Source organism: Oncorhynchus tshawytscha, unplaced genomic scaffold (genome assembly GCF_018296145.1).
Source record: "Oncorhynchus tshawytscha isolate Ot180627B unplaced genomic scaffold, Otsh_v2.0 Un_contig_5665_pilon_pilon, whole genome shotgun sequence".
NCBI lineage: Eukaryota > Metazoa > Chordata > Actinopteri > Salmoniformes > Salmonidae > Oncorhynchus > Oncorhynchus tshawytscha.
This window is the reverse complement of record NW_024609774.1, coordinates 156,669-176,794: the sequence shown is the minus strand read 5'-3', so window position 1 is coordinate 176,794 and position 20,126 is coordinate 156,669. Positions and strand designations below refer to the sequence as shown.

Sequence of the window (20,126 nt, the reverse complement as noted above, 5' to 3'; positions counted from 1 at the left end):
TCTCTCTCTCTCAGCACCACAACACCTGTCTCATGCTCCGATAGGCTTTACTGTAACCATATCAGACACATGGAAACTCCACTGATTGTGTTCCCTATAAGAGGGCAACAGCTGTGTGCTGACTGGGTGAATACTGTGTGTAGCCTAACATAGTTATGAAAAGAGATGTGAATACTGTGTGTAGCCTAACATAGTTATGAAAAGAGATGTGAATACTGTGTGTAGCCTAACATAGTTATGAAAAGAGATGTGAATACTGTGTGTAGCCTAACATAGTTATGAAAACAGATGTGAATACTGTGTGTAGCCTAACATAGTTATGAAAAGAGATGTGAATACTGTGTGTAGCCTAACATAGTTATGAAAAGAGATGTGAATACTGTGTGTAGCCTAACATAGTTATGAAAAGAGATGTGAATACTGTGTGTAGCCTAACATAGTTATGAAAACAGATGTGAATACTGTGTGTAGCCTAACATAGTTATGAAAACAGATGTGAATACTGTGTGTAGCCTAACATAGTTATGAAAACAGATGTGAATACTGTGTGTAGCCTAACATAGTTATGAAAACAGATGTGAATACTGTGTGTAGCCTAACATAGTTATGAAAACAGATGTGAATACTGTGTATAGCCTAACATAGTTATGAAAAGAGATGTGAATACTGTGTGTAGCCTAACATAGTTATGAAAACAGATGTGAATACTGTGTGTAGCCTAATAGTTATGAAAAGAGATGTGAATACTGTGTGTAGCCTAACATAGTTATGAAAACAGATGTGAATACTGTGTGTAGCCTAACATAGTTATGAAAAGAGATGTGAATACTGTGTGTAGCCTAACATAGTTATGAAAACAGATGTGAATACTGTGTGTAGCCTAACATAGTTATGAAAAGAGATGTGAATACTGTGTGTAGCCTAACATAGTTATGAAAAGAGATGTGAATACTGTGTGTAGCCTAACATAGTTATGAAAACAGATGTGAATACTGTGTGTAGCCTAACATAGTTATGAAAACAGATGTGAATACTGTGTGTAGCCTAACATAGTTATGAAAACAGATGTGAATACTGTGTGTAGCCTAACATAGTTATGAAAACAGATGTGAATACTGTGTGTAGCCTAACATAGTTATGAAAACAGATGTGAATACTGTGTGTAGGCTAACATAGTTATGAAAAGAGATGTGAATACTGTGTGTAACCTAACAGTTATGAAAACAGATGTGAATACTGTGTGTAGCCTAACATAGTTATGAAAAGAGATGTGAATACTGTGTGTAGCCTAACATAGTTATGAAAACAGATGTGAATACTGTGTGTAGCCTAACATAGTTATGAAAACAGATGTGAATACTGTGTGTAGCCTAACATAGTTATGAAAACAGATGTGAATACTGTGTATAGCCTAACATAGTTATGAAAAGAGATGTGAATACTGTGTGTAGCCTAACATAGTTATGAAAACAGATGTGAATACTGTGTGTAGCCTAATAGTTATGAAAAGAGATGTGAATACTGTGTGTAGCCTAACATAGTTATGAAAACAGATGTGAACTGTGTGTAGCCTAACATAGTTATGAAAACAGATGTGAACTGTGTGTAGCCTAACATAGTTATGAAAAGAGATGTGAATACTGTGTGTAGCCTAACATAGTTATGAAAAGAGATGTGAATACTGTGTGTAGCCTAACATAGTTATGAAAAGAGATGTGAATACTGTGTGTAGCCTAACATAGTTATGAAAAGAATACTGATGTTATGAATACTGTGTGTAGCCTAACATAGTTATGAAAAGAGATGTGAATACTGTGTTAGCCTAACATAGTTATGAAAAGAGATGTGAATACTGTGTGTAGCCTAACATAGTTATGAAAAGAGATGTGAATACTGTGTGTAGCCTAACATAGTTATGAAAAGAGATGTGAATACTGTGTGTAGCCTAACATAGTTATGAAAAGAGATGTGAATACTGTGTGTAGCCTAACATAGTTATGAAAAGAGATGTGAATACTGTGTGTAGCCTAACATAGTTATGAAAAGAGATGTGAATACTGTGTGTAGCCTAACATAGTTATGAAAAGAGATGTGAATACTGTGTGTAGCCTAACATAGTTATGAAAAGAGATGTGAATACTGTGTGTAGCCTAACATAGTTATGAAAACAGATGTGAATACTGTGTGTAGCCTAACATAGTTATGAAAACATGATACTGTGTGTAGCCTAACATAGTTATGAAAACAGATGTGAATACTGTGTGTAGCCTAACATAGTTATGAAAAGAGATGTGAATACAGCAAATACTTGTACTATTGTGTCTGTAGTGAGGATGTGTAGTAATGTGTAGTAATCAGTACGTGTTCCAGGGAGGATGTGTAGTAATGTGTAGTAATCAGTAAGTGTGTAGTGAGGATGTGTAGTAATGTGTAGTAATCAGTAAGTGTTCCAGGGAGGATGTGTAGTAATGTGTAGTAATCAGTAAGTGTGTAGTGAGGATGTGTAGTAATGTGTAGTAATCAGTAAGTATGTAGTGAGGATGTGTAGTAATCAGTAAGTGTGTAGTGAGGATGTGTAGTAATGTGTAGTAATCAATAAGTGTTCCAGGGAGGATGTGTAGTAATCAGTAAGTGTTCCAGGGAGGATGAGTAGTAATGTGTAGTAATCAGTAAGTGTGTAGTGAGGATGTGTAGTAATGTGTAGTAATCCGTGTGTGTAGTGAGGATGTGTAGTAATGTGTAGTAATCAGTACGTGTTCCAGGGAGGATGTGTAGTAATGTGTAGTAATCAGTAAGTGTGTAGTGAGGATGTGTAGTAATGTGTAGTAATCAATAACTGTGTAGTGAGGATGTGTAGTAATGTGTAGTAATCAATAAGTGTTCCAAGGAGGATGTGTAGTAATGTGTAGTAATCAGTGTGTGTAGTGAGGATGTGTAGTAATGTGTAGTAATCAGTAAGTGTGTAGTGAGGATGTGTAGTAATGTGTAGTAATCAGTAAGTGTGTAGTGAGGATGTGTAGTAATGTGTAGTAATCAGTAAGTGTGTAGTCAGGATGTGTAGGGAGGATGTGTAGGGGTAGTAATCAGATGTGTAGTGAGGATGTGTAGTTATGTGTAGTAACCAGTAAGTGTGTAGTGAGGATGTGTAGTTATGTGTAGTAATCAGTAAGTGTGTAGTGAGGATGTGTAGTTATGTGTAGTAATCAGTAAGTGTGGAGTGAGGATGTGTAGTAATGTGTAGTAATCAGTAAGTGTGTGAGGATGTGAGGAGGATGTGTAGGGAGGATGTGTAGGTGTAGAATCAGATGTGTAGTCAGGATGTGTAGGGAGGATGTGTAGGGAGGATGTGTAGTTATGTGTAGTAACCAGTAAGTGTGTAGTGAGGATGTGTAGTTATGTGTAGTAATCAGTAAGTGTGTAGTGAGGATGTGTAGTAATGTGTAGTAATCAGTAAGTGTGTAGTGAGGATGTGTAGGGAGGATGTGTAGGGAGGATGTGTAGTAATGTGTAGTAATCAGTAAGTGTGTAGTGAGGATGTGTAGTTATGTGTAGTAATCAGTAAGTGTGTAGTGAGGATGTGTAGTAATGTGTAGTAATCAATAAGTGTTCCAGGAATAGACTCCTTTCATTATGCTGCTTTGTGTTTCTCCTCCATAGGTACATCCCAAATTGCATCCTATTCCCTACATAGTGCACCCCTATCGACCCTAGCCAAAATTAGTGCACTTTAAAGGGCACAGGGTTCCATTTGGGACTGAACCATTATCTTTTCCATTGAACCAGCAGCACCCATCTGGCCTTTCAGAGTTCCATTAGACCTGATTACCCTCTTCCTCTCCCTTTCCCCCCTTACTCCTACTGTCCCATCTTATCTCCAAATGCAATGTAACCACAGTGAGCCCTGGTCCTGTCTGTCTGTCTGTCATCCCCCTCTACCTCATGGCTTGTGCAGAAGGGGAGAGTAGAGAGCATCCATCCACCCCAGCTAAAAAGCATAGCTAATGTCCAGTTCAGTACCCCTCCCCACCAAAAGTCTCTATAGAATTGCCTAAACCAATCAGGGAGCCTAGTGTCCAGCATGCTTCACTTCATGGTGAAACACAATGCATTTAAACAGATACATACATAGACTCACTCACAGCACACTAGCTACAGGTCTATTGATATGGGATCTCATTTACCAGAGCGGTTGTCTGCCTGAACAGGTGATTTATAAAGAGACTGGTAATTTCTCTTTAATCTCCACATCTCACTGGATCTCTTCAGTGGTGCAGCTATAGGCTCCCTGTTCCCTCCCCTTCACATATTTTGGAAGAGAGGCCCAGTCCAACACATGCAAGCATCCACGGACACAGACAGACGCACACCCCCTGACAAGACCCCCTTTACAAGGCAGAACAGCAGCAGTGAGTTGTAAAGGAATGCCAGTCAGTCAGTCAGTCAGTCAGTGATGCAGACAATGTGGCACTGGGCACAGAGCCCAAAACACAGCCTCCTCCTTACCTACAGCCCACTGACCTTCAGGCTGACCTGGGTCACCTCTCGTAGACACACAATTCCCTTTAGTTCACCTGTCATTCAGCACCAGACCCGACAGAACCACCATGATGATATCATCAGTTATGGACCACACAGAGACACAATGGACTCAGTCTCAACCTGGCCTGGTGAGGAGGTGGTAGGGAGGAGGAGGAGAGGAGGAAGGGGAACAGGCTCTGTGTTTGTCTGGGGAGGTGTGGGACAGTGAATGGGTGGATGGCAGGAGAAAACAGAAGCTGTGTGACGAGTCAGTGGGATGATCACAGATCCTCTGTGTGTAGAACAGAGTATATCAGAGGAGAGAGGAGTGTAGCGTGCCCATTTTGGAGTGACTTTCCCAAAGGCAGGAGTGTCGGACATCTCGCCCGCTACAGTACAGCTCCATTACCGCTCCATTACAGCTCCATTACCGCTACAATACCGCATTACCGCTACAGTACCACTCCATTACATCTCCATTACCGCTACAGTACCACTCCATTACATCTCCATTACCGCTACAGTACAGCTCCATTACCGCTCCATTACAGCTCCATTACCACTCCATTACCGCTACATTACAGCTCCATTACAGCTCCATTACCGCTCCATTACAGCTCCATTACCGCTCCATTACAGCTCCATTACCGCTCCATTACAGCTCCATTACCACTCCAGTACAGCTCCATTACCACTACAGTACAGCTCCATTACCATTACAGCTCCATTACCACTACAGTACAGCTCCATTACCGCTCCAGTACCGCTCCATTAGCACTCCATTACCGCTACAGTACAGCTCCATTACCACTCCAGTACCGCTACAGTACAGCTTCATTAGCACTCCATTACAGCTCCATTACCATTACACTACAGCTCCATTACCGCTACAGTACAGCTCCATTACCACTACAGCTCCATTACCACTACAGCTCCATTACCACTACAGTACAGCTCCATTACCGCTCACTTCACGAGCTCAGTCCATGCCCGGCCCAGCATGCATTTGTAGTCTACGTGTGTGCTGCTACAGCCCCTTGCTTTAGCTACTGTCACAGCGTTCACTAAATATTATCATAAAGAAACTGATAAAAACACACAGGTGAAAAATCAAGGTGACTTACAAAGATGAGAAAGAGAGGGAGTGTGGTGATGTATTGGTGATGTAGAGTCCACAACTAAAGAAGAGAGGGAGTGTGGTGATGTAGTGTCCACAACTAAAGAAGAGAGGGAGTGTGGTGATGTAGTGTCCACAACTAAAGAAGAGAGGGAGTGTGGTGATGTAGTGTCCACAACTAAAGAAGAGAGGGAGTGTGGTGATGTAGTGTCCACAACTAAAGAAGAGAGGGAGTGTGGTGATGTAGTGTCCACAACTAAAGAAGAGAGAGGGAGTGTGGTGATGTAGTGTCCACAACTAAAGAAGAGAGGGAGTGTGGTGATGTAGTGTCCACAACTAAAGAAGAGAGGGAGTGTGGTGATGTAGTGTCCACAACTAAAGAAGAGAGGGAGTGTGGTGATGTAGTGTCCACAACTAAAGAAGAGAGGGAGTGTGGTGATGTAGTGTCCACAACTAAAGAAGAGAGGGAGTGTGGTGATGTAGTGTCCACAACTAAAGAAGAGAGGGAGTGTGGTGATGTAGTGTCCACAACTAAAGAAGAGAGGGAGTGTGGTGATGTAGTGTCCACAACTAAAGAAGAGAGGGAGTGTGGTGATGTAGTGTCCACAACTAAAGAAGAGAGGGAGTGTGGTGATGTAGTGTCCACAACTAAAGAAGAGAGGTAGTGTCCACAACTAAAGGAGAGTGTGGTGATGTAGTGTCCACAACTAAAGAAGAGAGGGATGTGTGGTGATGTAGTGTCCACAACTAAAGAAGAGAGGGAGTGTGGTGATGTAGTGTCCACAACTAAAGAAGAGAGGGAGTGTGGTGATGTAGTGTCCACAACTAAAGAAGAGAGGGAGTGTGGTGATGTAGTGTCCACAACTAAAGAAGAGAGGGAGTGTGGTGATGTAGTGTCCACAACTAAAGAAGAGAGGGAGTGTGGTGATGTAGTGTCCACAACTAAAGAAGAGAGGGAGTGTGGTGATGTAGTGTCCACAACTAAAGAAGAGAGGGAGTGTGGTGATGTAGTGTCCACAACTAAAGAAGAGAGGGAGTGTGGTGATGTAGTGTCCACAACTAAAGAAGAGAGGGAGTGTGGTGATGTAGTGTCCACAACTAAAGAAGAGAGGGAGTGTGGTGATGTAGTGTCCACAACTAAAGAAGAGAGGGAGTGTGGTGATGTAGTGTCCACAACTAAAGAAGATGAGGGAGTGTGGTGATGTAGTGTGATGTAGTGTCCACAACTAAAGAAGAGAGGGAGTGTGGTGATGTAGTGTCCACAACTAAAGAAGAGAGGGAGTGTGGTGATGTAGTGTCCACTCCCAAATGTCTTCAACTAAAGAAGAGAGGGATTTGGTGATGTAGTGTCAACTAAAGAAGAGAGGGAGTGTGGTGATGTAGTGTCCACAACTAAAGAAGAGAGGGAGTGTGGTGATGTAGTGTCCACAACTAAAGAAGAGAGGGAGTGTGGTGATGTAGTGTCCACAACTAAAGAAGAGAGGGAGTGTGGTGATGTAGTGTCCACAACTAAAGAGAGGGAGTGTGGTGATGTAGTGTCCACTACTAAAGAAGAGAGGGAGTGTGGTGATGTAGTGTCCACAACTAAAGAAGAGAGGGAGTGTGGTGATGTAGTGTCTACAACTAAAGAAGAGAGGGAGTGTGGTGATGTAGTGTCCACAACTAATGAAGAGAGGGAGTGTGGTGATGTAGTGTCCACAACTAAAGAAGAGAGGGAGTGTGGTGATGTAGTGTCCACAACTAAAGAAGAGAGGGAGTGTGGTGATGTAGTGTCCACAACTAAAGAAGAGAGGGAGTGTGGTGATGTAGTGTCCACAACTAAAGAAGAGAGGGAGTGTGGTGATGTAGTGTCCACAACTAAAGAAGAGAGGGAGTGTGGTGATGTAGTGTCCACAACTAAAGAAGAGAGGGAGTGTGGTGATGTAGTGTCCACAACTAAAGAAGAGGGGAGTGTGGTGATGTAGTGTCCACAACTAAAGAAGAGAGGGAGTGTGGTGATGTAGTGTCCACAACTAAAGAAGAGAGGGGTGAGTGTGGTGATGTGTGGTGAGTAGTCCACAACTAAAGAAGAGAGGGAGTGTGGTGATGTAGTGTCCACAACTAAAGAAGAGAGGGATGTGTGGTGATGTGGTGATGTAGTGTCCACAACTAAAGAAGAGAGGGAGTGTGGTGATGTAGTGTCCACAACTAAAGAAGAGAGGGAGTGTGGTGATGTAGTGTCCACAACTAAAGAAGAGAGGTGGTGATGTGGTGATGTGATGTGTCCACAACTAAAGAAGAGAGGGAGTGTGGTGATGTAGTGTCCACAACTAAAGAAGAGAGGGAGTGTGGTGATGTAGTGTCCACAACTAAAGAAGAGAGGGAGTGTGGTGATGTAGTGTCCACAACTAAAGAAGAGAGGGAGTGTGGTGATGTAGTGTCCACAACTAAAGAAGAGAGGTGGTTAGTGTGGTGATGTAGTGTCCACAACTAAAGAAGAGAGGGAGTGTGGTGATGTAGTGTCCACAACTAAAGAAGAGAGGGTGTGTGGTGATGTAGTGTGTCCACAACTAAAGAAGAGAGGGAGTGTGGTGATGTAGTGTCCACAACTAAAGAAGAGAGGGAGTGTGGTGATGTAGTGTCCACAACTAAAGAAGAGAGGGAGTGTGGTGATGTAGTGTCCACAACTAAAGAAGAGAGGGAGTGTGGTGATGTAGTGTCCACAACTAAAGAAGAGAGGGAGTGTGGTGATGTAGTGTCCACAACTAAAGAAGAGAGGGAGTGTGGTGATGTCGTGTCCACAGCTAAAGAATCATTGTGGAATCTGAAAAGGCATCCCGAAAGCATGATGGTGTACTTACTACGTGCTCATGCAAAAAGAAAGGAACGAGGTGGGTAGTTAACTAGCACATTTCCATTCTATTATCTATAAAATAGGCCTCAAATCCTTTACGCCGACTGACAAAAACAAGTATGCATCTCTGCCCAGCCTGGCAAGAGCAGCCCGAAGGTGTTATCATCCCCAGTGGCTCTGCCAGGTCTGAGAGGATGTCCTCCACTGCTGCCCTGCTCTCCAGACACCATCACATGACCCTGAAGACACAGACTGGCCAAACTCAAGTTTCTAAAGATACATTTAAAGGCACTGTAGATGGAGCCTAATAAGGCATTTATTTAATTTGTAAATAATTAGTAAGTCACAGTCTATATGTGTAATGTATAGAATATAATGATTGAATACAACTAAACGTTGTTTAAATGCTGAGTGCTTAATGTCCCTGACAGCTTAGTGTGTCACACTCCCAAATGCTTCCCTATGTATTTCTTTGTAGCCGTAGCCTTGAAATAATTGAAATAATACAGCCTAAATAATTCATTTTGGTTCCTTCTTCGTCTCCCTGTCTGTCTCCTGACCTATTTAGAGTGGTTATATGCTGTTTAATATGACATGTGGCCTATTTAGAGTGGTTATATGTTGTTTAATATGACATGTGACCTATTTAGAGTGGTTATATGCTGTTTAATATGACATGTGGCCTATTTAGAGTGGTTATATGCTGTTTAATAAGATTGTTTTTGCGTTGTTTAATCTGACATGTGGCCGATTTGAAATGATGAGCGCTTCTTACATTCACCTTTTCATGTTTTTCATTATAATCATTTTCATTCAAATCATATGGTTTGGTTTCAATACTTTAAAACCGAATGGTAGGTCCAGGTAAATAGGACCTAACATTCCGAAAAAATAGTTAAATTGTGAGTTGAATGAATGGAGTGAATTTGGAGCAGCAGTATTTTCCTGTGAGCGAGGAGCGGTTTTTAGCGGAGCGGATGGAAAGGACGTGAAGAGCACAAGCAGCTCTCCATGAGGAGCTGGATTTCACACCGCTCAACTCTGCTCACATGCTCTGCTTTAGAAGAACAGCCAGGACAGTGACATTCCTTCAACAAGGACAGTTCCATATCCTTGGCTCTAGGGGCGTTCTTTTTCTCAGGCCCAGGAACAACTCCTAGCCTGGTCCCAGACTTGTTTATGCTGTAGAACCGTAGGAGACCATGCGAAGATAGGAGCCGACTATATAGCACAAACAGATCTGGGACCAGGCTATCAGTTCTGACAAAAACTAAAGCAGAGCTGAATTCCTCCTGACAAAACACCACCACTACTGTCCAAAGAACACCTACAGACCATGTTATTCTGTGGAATCATCTGCTGCCCTGGTATAACGGAGCAGAACCTGAACTATCCACCGTTCTACAACCTGGTCATAAACGCCTGGATGCTAACTGAACCTTTCACCTTTTATTAGCCGACCTAGATATTAGCCTACCTTTCACCTTTTATTAGCCTACCTAGATATTAGCCTACCTTTCACCTTTTATTAGCCTACCTAGATATTAGCCTACCTTTCACCTTTTATTAGCCTACCAAGATATTAACCTACCTTTCACCTTTTATTAGCCTACCTAGATATTAGCCTACCTTTCACCTTTTATTAGCCTACCAAGATATTAACCTACCTTTCACCTTTTATTAGCCTACCTAGATATTAGCCTACCTTTCACCTTTTATTAGCCTACCTAGATATTAGCCTACCTTTCACCTTTTATTAGCCTACCTAGATATTAGCCTACCTTTCACCTTTTATTAGCCTACCTAGATATTAGCCTACCTTTCACCTTTTATTAGCCTACCTAGATATTAGCCTAGATATTAGCCTACCTTTCACCTTTTATTAGCCTACCTAGATATTAGCCTACCTTTCACCTTTTATTAGCCTACCAAGATATTAACCTACCTTTCACCTTTTATTAGCCTACCTAGATATTAGCCTACCTTTCACCTTTTATTAGCCTACCTAGATATTAGCCTACCTTTCACCTTTTATTAGCCTACCTAGATATTAGCCTACCTTTCACCTTTTATTAGCCTACCTAGATATTAGCCTACCTTTCACCTTTTATTAGCCTACCTAGATATTAGCCTACCTTTCACCTTTTATTAGCCTACCAAGATATTAACCTACCTTTCATTAGCCTACCTAGATAATAGCCTACCTTTCACCTTTTATTAGCCTACCAAGATATTAACCTACCTTTCACCTTTTATTAGCCTACCTAGGTATTAGCCTACCTTTCACCTTTTATTAGCCTACCTAGGTATTAGCCTACCTTTCACCTTTTATTAGCCTACCTAGGTATTAGCCTACCTTTCACCTTTTATTAGCCTACCTAGGTATTAGCCTACCTTTCACCTTTTATTAGCCTACCTAGGTATTAGCCTACCTTTCACCTTTTATTAGCCTACCCAAAAATAGGCCAATAAATATTTCAGTGCTCATAACAGTATAGTATTGTAATGAGTAACAGGTCCATCCTTCATCAGACACTATTTCAGTACTCATAACAGGATAGTATTGTAATGTATTGTATTGAGTAACAGGTCCATCCTTCATCAGTCAGTATTTCAGTGCTCATAACAGTATAGTATTGTATTGAGTAACAGGTCCATCCTTCATCAGTCAGTATTTCAGTGCTCATAACAGTATAGTATTGTAATGAGTAACAGGTCCATCCTTCATCAGACACTATTTCAGTACTCATAACAGGATAGTATTGTAATGTATTGTATTGAGTAACAGGTCCATCCTTCATCAGTCAGTATTTCAGTGCTCATAACAGGATAGTATTGTATTGTATTGTATTGAGTAGCAGGTCAATCCTTCATCACAGTATTTCAGTGCTCATAACAGTATAGTATTGTATTGTGTAACAGGTCCATCCTTCATCAGACACTATTTCAGTACTCATAACAGGATAGTATTGTATTGAGTAGCAGGTCCATTCTTCATCGCAGTATTTCAGTGCTCATAACAGAATAGTAATGTATTGTATTGAGTAGCAGGTCCGTCCTTCATCACAGTATTTCAGTACTCATAACAGGATAGTATAGTATTGTATTGAGTAGCAGGTCCGTCCTTCATCGCAGTATTTCAGTGCTCATAACAGGATAGTATTGATCTGACTTAGATGTATTATCTCCAGCCTGGCAGATGTTATTACTGCAGCAATGAAAATGGATTGTGTGTGTGTGTGTGTGTGTGTGTGAGAGAAAACAGATGCATGCGAACACATGCACACACAAACACGTATGAATGCATTCTCACACACACACACTTTAAAATTGTACAGAGTTCAATTCTGTATTTGCTTTTAAAGGAAAAGTCTACACAAACACACCCCACTCAGGCGCAATTAATTAAATGAAATGCTACAGACAGCTAATAATGACAATAATCACATTGTAACAAATCAAAATGACTAACCTGGGTGAACAATCCTTAAAAGTATGTCAGCTCCTGTCTTCCCCCTCTCCTATCCGTTGGGCACCTCGCTCACCTCAATCAGCTAGTCCGGCCTGTTAAGCCTAGCGACAGCATGGCCAGCGAAGGAGAGAGGGAGAGAGGCAGCCGGCTCCTCCAGCAGACCAGAAAGAGAGAGAGAGGTGCTGTCTGTCTACCCTACTGTACCACACAGAACTCACTACGCAGCCTGCCTGCTCCAAGCACACAGCCAGCCACAGTCCATCTGGAGAGAAACACTTATTCACGCACCCCTCTCCCAACCCCATCCCTCCCTCCCCTCTTGCTCAGTCCCTCTCTCTCTCTCCTCTGCCGTGGCTATCATTAACATAGAGGCTCCACCCAGTGGCCATCCTCTATTCCTTCTCTTTCATTTCTTCTCCTCCGCCTGTCTCTGTCTCTTCCACACACACACACACACACACACACACACACACACACACACACACACACACACACACACACTCACAATGAAACACACACACACACTCACACTGAAACACACACACTTGCACTGAAACACACACTCGCACTGAAACACACACACACACAGTTCTTCATCTGAGAAGGTAGTGTATTCAGGCATACCAAGCTCAGAGTTGTAATTCAGATCTTAACAAGAGACCCTCAGATAAATATGGAGCCTTTCAACACAACAAACATGACTGTTATGTATGAATGTATGTTCCATGATGTCATTACACTGTACTGACAGTTATCAAAGAACAATCTCCGTAGCTATGACAACCTCCTACTCTGATACTGAGATGAAGAATACATTTATGAATACAAGAGGAATGGTTCTTGAAAGTGAATGCATAATGTCGTTGTTTGACTAGTGACTCTGTGAAGTCATCTCTTACCATCTCTAGAGGGACAGTGGGTGGGCACTAGGCTACATGAGCTCTTGTTATGACTCAGGCCTATGAGTCTGGGCTTCTGTCACCAGTCTGAGTCACAGCTACATACTTCACCGTCTCAGAGAGCCACTACCTCAAAGCCCAGAGTCTGAGAGCCACTACCTCAAAGCTCAGAGTCTCAGAGAGCCACTACCTCAAAGCCCAGAGTCTCAGAGAGCCACTACCTCAAAGCCCAGAGTCTGAGAGCCAGCCCAGAGTCTGCCACTCCTCAAAGCCCAGAGTCTGCAGACAGCCAGAGTCTGAGAGCCACTACCTCAAAGCCCAGAGTTGCAGACAGCCACTACCTACCTCAACGCCCAGAGTCTCAGACAGCCACTACCTCCACTACCTCAAAGCCCAGAGTCTGCAGACAGCCACTACCTCAAAGCCCAGAGTCTACCTCAAAGCCCAGAGAGAGCCCACTACCTCAAAGCCCAGAGTCTGAGAGAGCCACTACCTCAAAGCCCAGAGTCTCAGACTACCTCAAAGCCCAGAGTCTCAGAGAGCCACTACCTCAAAGCCCAGAGTCTCAGCCCACCTCAAAGCCCAGAGTCTCAGAGAGCCACTACCTCAAAGCCCAGAGTCTCACCCACTCAAAGCCCAGAGTCTCAGAGAGCCACTACCTCAAAGCCCAGAGTCTCAGAGAGCCACTACCTCAAAGCCCAGAGTCTCAGAGAGCCACTACCTCAAAGCCCAGAGTCTCAGAGAGCCACTATCCCAAAGCCCAGAGTCTGAGAGCCACTACCACAAAGCCCAGAGTCTGAGAGCCACTACCACAAAGCCCAGAGTCTGAGAGCCACTACTTCAAAGCCCAGAGTCTCAGAGAGCCACTACCTCAAAGCCCAGAGTCGCAGACAGCCACTACCTCAAAGCCCAGAGTTGCAGACAGCCACTACCTCAAAGCCCAGAGTCTGAGACTAGCCACTACCTCAAAGCTCAGAGTCTCAGACAGCCACTACCTCAAAGCCCAGAGTCTCAGACAGCCACTACCTCAAAGCCCAGAGTCTCAGAGAGCCACTACCTCAAAGCCCAGAGTCTCAAAGAGAGCCACCACTACTCAAAGCCCAGACAGCCACTCCTCAAAACCCAGAGTCTGAGAGAGCCACTACTTCAAAGCCCAGAGTCTCAGACAGCCACTACCTCAAAACCCAGAGTCTCAGAGAGCCACTACCTCAAAGCCCAGAGTCTCAGACAGCCACTACCTCAAAGCCCAGAGTCTCAGACAGCCACTACCTCAAAGCCCAGAGTCTCAGAGAGCCACTACCTCAAAGCCCAGAGTCTCAGAGAGCCACTACCTCAAAGCCCAGAGTCTCAGAGAGCCACTACTTCAAAGCCTAGTCTCAGACAGCCACTACCTCAAAACCCAGAGTCTCAGAGAGCTACTACCTCAACGCCCAGAGTCTCAGAGAGCTACTACCTCAAAGCCCAGAGTCTCAGAGAGCCACTACCTCAAAGCCCAGAGTCTCAGAGAGCCACTACCCAAAGCCCAGAGTCTGAGACTACCACAAAGCCACTACCACAAAGCCCAGAGTCTGAGAGCCACTACTTCAAAGCCCAGAGTCTCAGAGAGCCACTACCTCAAAGCCCAGAGTCTGAGAGAGCCACTACCTCAAAGCCCAGAGTCGCAGACAGCCACTACCTCAAAGCCCAGAGTTGCAGACAGCCACTACCTCAAAGCCCAGAGTCTGAGAGAGCCACTACCTCAAAGCTCAGAGTCTCAGACAGCCACTACCTCAAAGCCCAGAGTCTCAGACAGCCACTACCTCAAAGCCCAGAGTCTCAGAGAGCCACTACCTCAAAGCCCAGAGTCTCAGAGAGCCACTACCTCAAAGCCCAGAGTCTCAGAGAGCCACTACCTCAAAGCCCAGAGTCTCAGACAGCCACTACCTCAAAGCCCAGAGTCTCAGAGAGCCACTACCTCAAAGCCCAGAGTCTCAGAGAGCCACTACCTCAAAGCCCAGAGTCTCAGACAGCCACTACCTCAAAGCTCAGAGTCTCAGACAGCCACTACCTCAAAGCCCAGAGTCTCAGACAGCCACTACCTCAAAGCCCAGAGTCTCAGAGAGCCACTACCTCAAAGCCCAGAGTCTCAGAGAGCCACTACCTCAACGCCCAGAGTCTCAGAGAACCACTACCTCAAAACGCAGAGTCTCAGAGAGCCACTACCTCAACGCCCAGAGTCTCAGAGAGCTACGGGCCCTGGTACAAAGTAGAGCACTATAAGCCTGGGTGCCATTTGGGAGCAGCAAGAGTCTCACTTCCACTTTCAGACAACAATACAGCTTTATAATAATAATACGTTAGCTAGTAGTTTGGATGAGACGACAACAACCTTAGTAAGTCGAAAATAATAATAAAACAACAAAAAAGCTCAAGTTTCAGTTCCTTGCTCAGAACATATGAAAGCTGGTGGTTCAATATTCCCAGTAAAGAAATATTAGGTTTCAGTTATTATAGCAATTATGAAGCGTCAACTATTTCTCTCTATACCATTTTGTATTTCATATACCTTTGACTATTGGATGTTCTAATAGGCACTTTAGTATTGCCACCCTAATCTCGGGGGTTCATAGGTTTGAAGACATAAACAGCTCCTGGCAAACACAGTAAAGTGCTGTTTGAATGAATGCTTACGAGCCTGCTGCTGCCTACCAGCACTCAGTCAGACTGCTCTATCAAATATCAAATCATAGACTTCATTATAACATAATAACACACAGAAATATGAGCCTTTGGTCATTAATATATTCAAATCCGTAAACTATCCTTTCGAAAACAAAACGTTTATTCTTTCAGTGAAATATGGAACCGTTCTGTATTTTATCCAACAGGTGGCATCCATCAGTCTAGATATTGCTGTTACATTGCACAACCTTCAATGTTATGTCATAAGTATGTACAATTCTGGCAAATTAGTTCGCAACGAGCCGGGCAGCCCAAACTGTTGCATATACCCTGACTCTGTGTGCAATGAACGCAAGAGAAGTGACACAATTTCCCCAGTTAATATTGCAGGTTTAAAAAAATGTACTTCTGTGTATTGATTTTAAGAAAGGCATTGATGTTCATGGTTAGGTACATTTGTGCAAAGATTGTGCTTTTTTCGCAAATGCACCTTTGTTAAATCATCAGCCGTTTGGCGAAGTAGGCTGTGATTGGATGATAAATTAACAGGCACCACATTGATAATATGCAACGCAGGACAAGCTAGTTAACCTAGTAATATCATCAACCATGTGTAGTTAACTAGTGATTATGTTAAGATTGTTTTTATAAAATCAGTTTAATACTAGCTAGCAACTTACCTTGGCTCCTTGCAGCACTCGTGTAACAGGTAGTCAGCCTGCCACGCAGTCTCCTCGTGGAGAGCAATGTAACCGATTAGCGATTATTATGAAAACGGCCCTAATTAATCGGCCATGCCGGTCGACCACTACTAGACACATTGAGATGATGAAAACAGTTACATCCCAACGTTGATATAAAGGCTCCTACAGTGGTAGGAAGACAGACCCTTCTGGGACCTACATCATAAATAGCTAGTCATTAACCCCCTAGGAGCTCTCCCTTAAAGGGAAACTTCACCAGGTTTCTACTTTATATTCATCACCTCCAGCACCAGCCCAACATCAACATCTGTGAAAATGACAGGGTTCTATGTTTTGTGGTAAAAACGATAGAGGAAGATGAGTGTTTCCAATGACATCATCGGTGTGCATCGTGTGATTTTGACCAATTGTGAGACGGCATGTTGATGTCATTGGAAACACTTATCTTCCTCTTTTTTTACTACAAAACACAGAAAGGGAGTAGCAGTTGAACCGGTGCCCTACTCTGGTACAGGGGGAGCAGCAGTTGAACCGGGGCCCTACTCTGGTACAGGGGGAGTAGGGGTTCAACCGGTGCTGTGCTCTGGTACAGGGGGAGCAGCAGTTGAACCGGTGCCCTACTCTGGTACAGGGGGAGCAGCAGTTGAACCGGTGCTGTGCTCTGGTACTCAACCGGTGCTGTGCTCTGGTACAGGGGAGCAGCAGTTGAACCGGTGCCCTACTCTGGTACAGGGGGAGTAGGGGTTCAACCGGTGCTGTGCTCTGGTACAGGGGGAGCAGCAGTTGAACCGGTGCCCTACTCTGGTACAGGGGGAGCAGCAGTTGAACCGGTGCTGTGCTCTGGTACAGGGGAAGTAGGGGTTCAACCGGTGCTGTGCTCTGGTACAGGGGGAGCAGCAGTTGAACCAGTGCTGTGCTCTGGTACAGGGGGAGCAGCAGTTGAACCGGTGCTGTGCTCTGGTACAGGGGGAGCAGCAGTTGAACCGGTGCCCTACTCTGGTACAGGGGGAGTAGGGGTTCAACCGGTGCCCTACTCTGGTACAGAGGGAACAGCAGTAGACTGGGCCTCTCTGCTAAACCAACACACACAACATAAACATCCTGAAATCCTGGTAGTGGTGGGAGTGAAGGAGTAGGGTGAAGTTGACCTACACACTGATCATTTCCCTCACTAATGGTTAAGGTTAGGATTGAGGGAGGGAAGCTGATCCTAGATCTGCACCAAGGGGAAGCGTCATCATGTATATACAACAGCCATCTTTGCTCCATGTTGATGCTGAAGCCCCTGATGCCTCGTCATACTGTCAACATCCCCACTGGCATTGTAGGCCGTCCACACCAGTAGCTGACACAGAGCCAGCCCCACACGCAGTGGTTGTCACACAAGACAGACACGCCCACACTATCCCACCCACCCAGGCCGTGTGTGTGTGTGTGTGTGTGTGTGTGTGGTACCCCCCCCTCCAACACAGACACACACGTCACTTCCTGCCATTGGGAGCTCTGCTGGCTTCCTGTTGTGGCCGTTTCTCACAGCTCTAGGGCAGAGAGAAAGCGCAGAGTGAGCGGCAGTCAGTCAACGCCCTGACTGTGGGAAAGGTGTAGTGCACCCCAACACAACCTCCTCCTCCTTCATGACCACAGTCCTCCACCCTCCACTCTGAGGAGCAGGACCTCTTTTGTTTTCCACTGTCCACACTTGCAAATGACGTAGGATCATGAAATGGGTTGTGTATTGTTTGCTAGTATAATGGAACATAGGCTGAGATGCATCATCTCCAGACTATAGCCATTAGTCAGACTGACCCCAAAGCCAACCAACGATGCTTCACACAGCTGTCTGGGACACCATCATCACATAGCTTCCATCTCTAACATTGTTCCTATGGTCTCTCTTTCTCCTGCTCCCTTTAATACTCTCTCTTTCACACGGATACACACAGAGACACACAGAGACACACTAAGACACACACGGAGACACACAGAGACACACTAAGACACACACGGATACACACAGAGACACACTAAGACACACACGGAGACACACAGAGACACACAGGAGACACAGAGACACACACAGGAGACACACAGAGACACACAGGAGACACACAGGAGACACACAGGAGACACACAGAGACACACAGGGACACACAGGGACACACAGGGACACACAGGAGACACACACGGAGACACACAGAGACACACAGAGACACACAGGGACACACAGAGACACACAGGAGACACACAGGAGACACACAGAGACACACAGAGAGTAATCTATTATTCCAGTCACATTACCGAGCACACAATAGAGATCCCATCAGTGAATACTATGGGTAGGCACTCTAGCATGTACAGCTCTATATGTAATAGATCAAAAAAACATCCTTTCACTTTAACCTCCCTCCCCCACAGCCAAAACAAATCAAGTTCCTAAAAGTACACAACCAAAGCATGGGCAGCCCAGCCACAACATTTGAATGGCACATTTTCAGAGTTCTTGAAATGCGTCGCTACAGAGGTCACAACAAAACTGACTGTTAGCAGCAGCACTGCAGCCGTTACAGTCTGTAACACAGGGACCCCATCAACAGCACTGATCAGTGACTTCTGCTGTTATGACAAACAGTCAACCTGTTGCTACCTGTTCTAGAACTGTAGAAGACAAGGAGAGAGAGAGAGAGAGAGAGAGAGAGAGAGAGAGAGAGAGAGAAGAGGAAGGAAGGAAGGAAAGAGATGGCTTGGTTCCGCTGAGCCCGCCTGCCTCCAATGTGACTGCCAGAGAGAAAGGGGCCACTCCTGGGGAAATGTTATCAGCACAGTAACCAGGCCTAGATGCAGAGAGTCCAAATGGTACCCAATGCCCTATTTAGTTCACTCACAAAACGAATATTAGACAGCAAGGCTCTTGATCTGGAGGGGATTCTCTGCTCCTACCAAGAGGAGCTTGATTGCAAGAAGCTAACCACTTAGCTAGATAACTAGCTACTAAGTTAGCAAACCACAAATGCACAACTGCAGAGCATTGAGCACATTCTAGACAGTTAACTTAATAGTTAGAAGATATCTAGCTGGCAAACATTTAGTTGTGAATTCCATACTGTAACTAAATCATCTGGCATGTGGCATACTGTCAGTCAGAGGGGTTCAGTCAGTCAGTCATTCAGAATGGGTCAGTCAGTCAGAGGGGTTCACAGTAGAGGTCAACCGATTAAAATCGGCATGGCCGACTAATTTGGGCCGACTTCAAGTTTTCATAACAATCAATAATCTGCCTTTTTGGAAGCCGATTACGTTGCAGTCCACGAGGAAACGGCTTGGCAAGCTGACCACCTGTTACGCGAGTGCAGCATCAAGAGGACCTTGTGGCTGCAAGGAGCCAAGGTAAGCTGCTAGCTAGCATTAAACTTATCTTATAAAAAACAATAATTCTTCAGATAATGACTAGTTAACTACACATGGTTGATGATGTTACTAGTTTATCTAGCGTGTCCTGCGTTGCATATAATCAATGTGGTGCCTGTTAATTTATCATTGAATCACAGCCTACTTCCCCAAAAGGGTGATGATTTAACAAAGCGCATTCGCGAAAAAAGCACAATCATTGTACCAAACCATAAACATCAATGTCTTTCTTAAAATCAATACAAAATAAGATATTTTTTAAACCTCTATATGTAGTTAAAATAAATACATGTTAGCAGGCAATGCAGCTCATTACAGACTAAACTTCTAGGGAAATTGTCACTTCTCTTGCGTTCAGTGCAAGCAGAGTCAGGGTATATGCAGCAGTTTCCGGATTTGACCATATTAATGACCTAAGGCTCGTATTTCTGTGTGTTTATTATATTATACTTAAGTGTATGATTTAATATTTAATAGAGCAGTCTGACAGAGCAATGGTAGGCAGCAGCAGGCTCGT

General features: G+C 44.1%; 1 protein-coding gene and 1 long non-coding RNA gene across 4 annotated transcripts in view; both read right to left on the bottom strand.

The window, feature by feature from the left end:
- The window catches only part of cyth1a (cytohesin 1a), a 122,700-nt gene that overhangs the window by 58,873 nt on the left and 43,701 nt on the right, over positions 1-20,126 (bottom strand). The window lies entirely within an intron of this gene.
- Positions 9,113-11,934, bottom strand: LOC121845825. The gene is made up of 3 exons (XR_006082798.1): positions 10,923-11,934; positions 10,711-10,884; positions 9,113-10,641 (listed from the first exon to the last, which is right to left on the bottom strand). It is a non-coding gene; the product is annotated as an uncharacterized LOC121845825 (long non-coding RNA).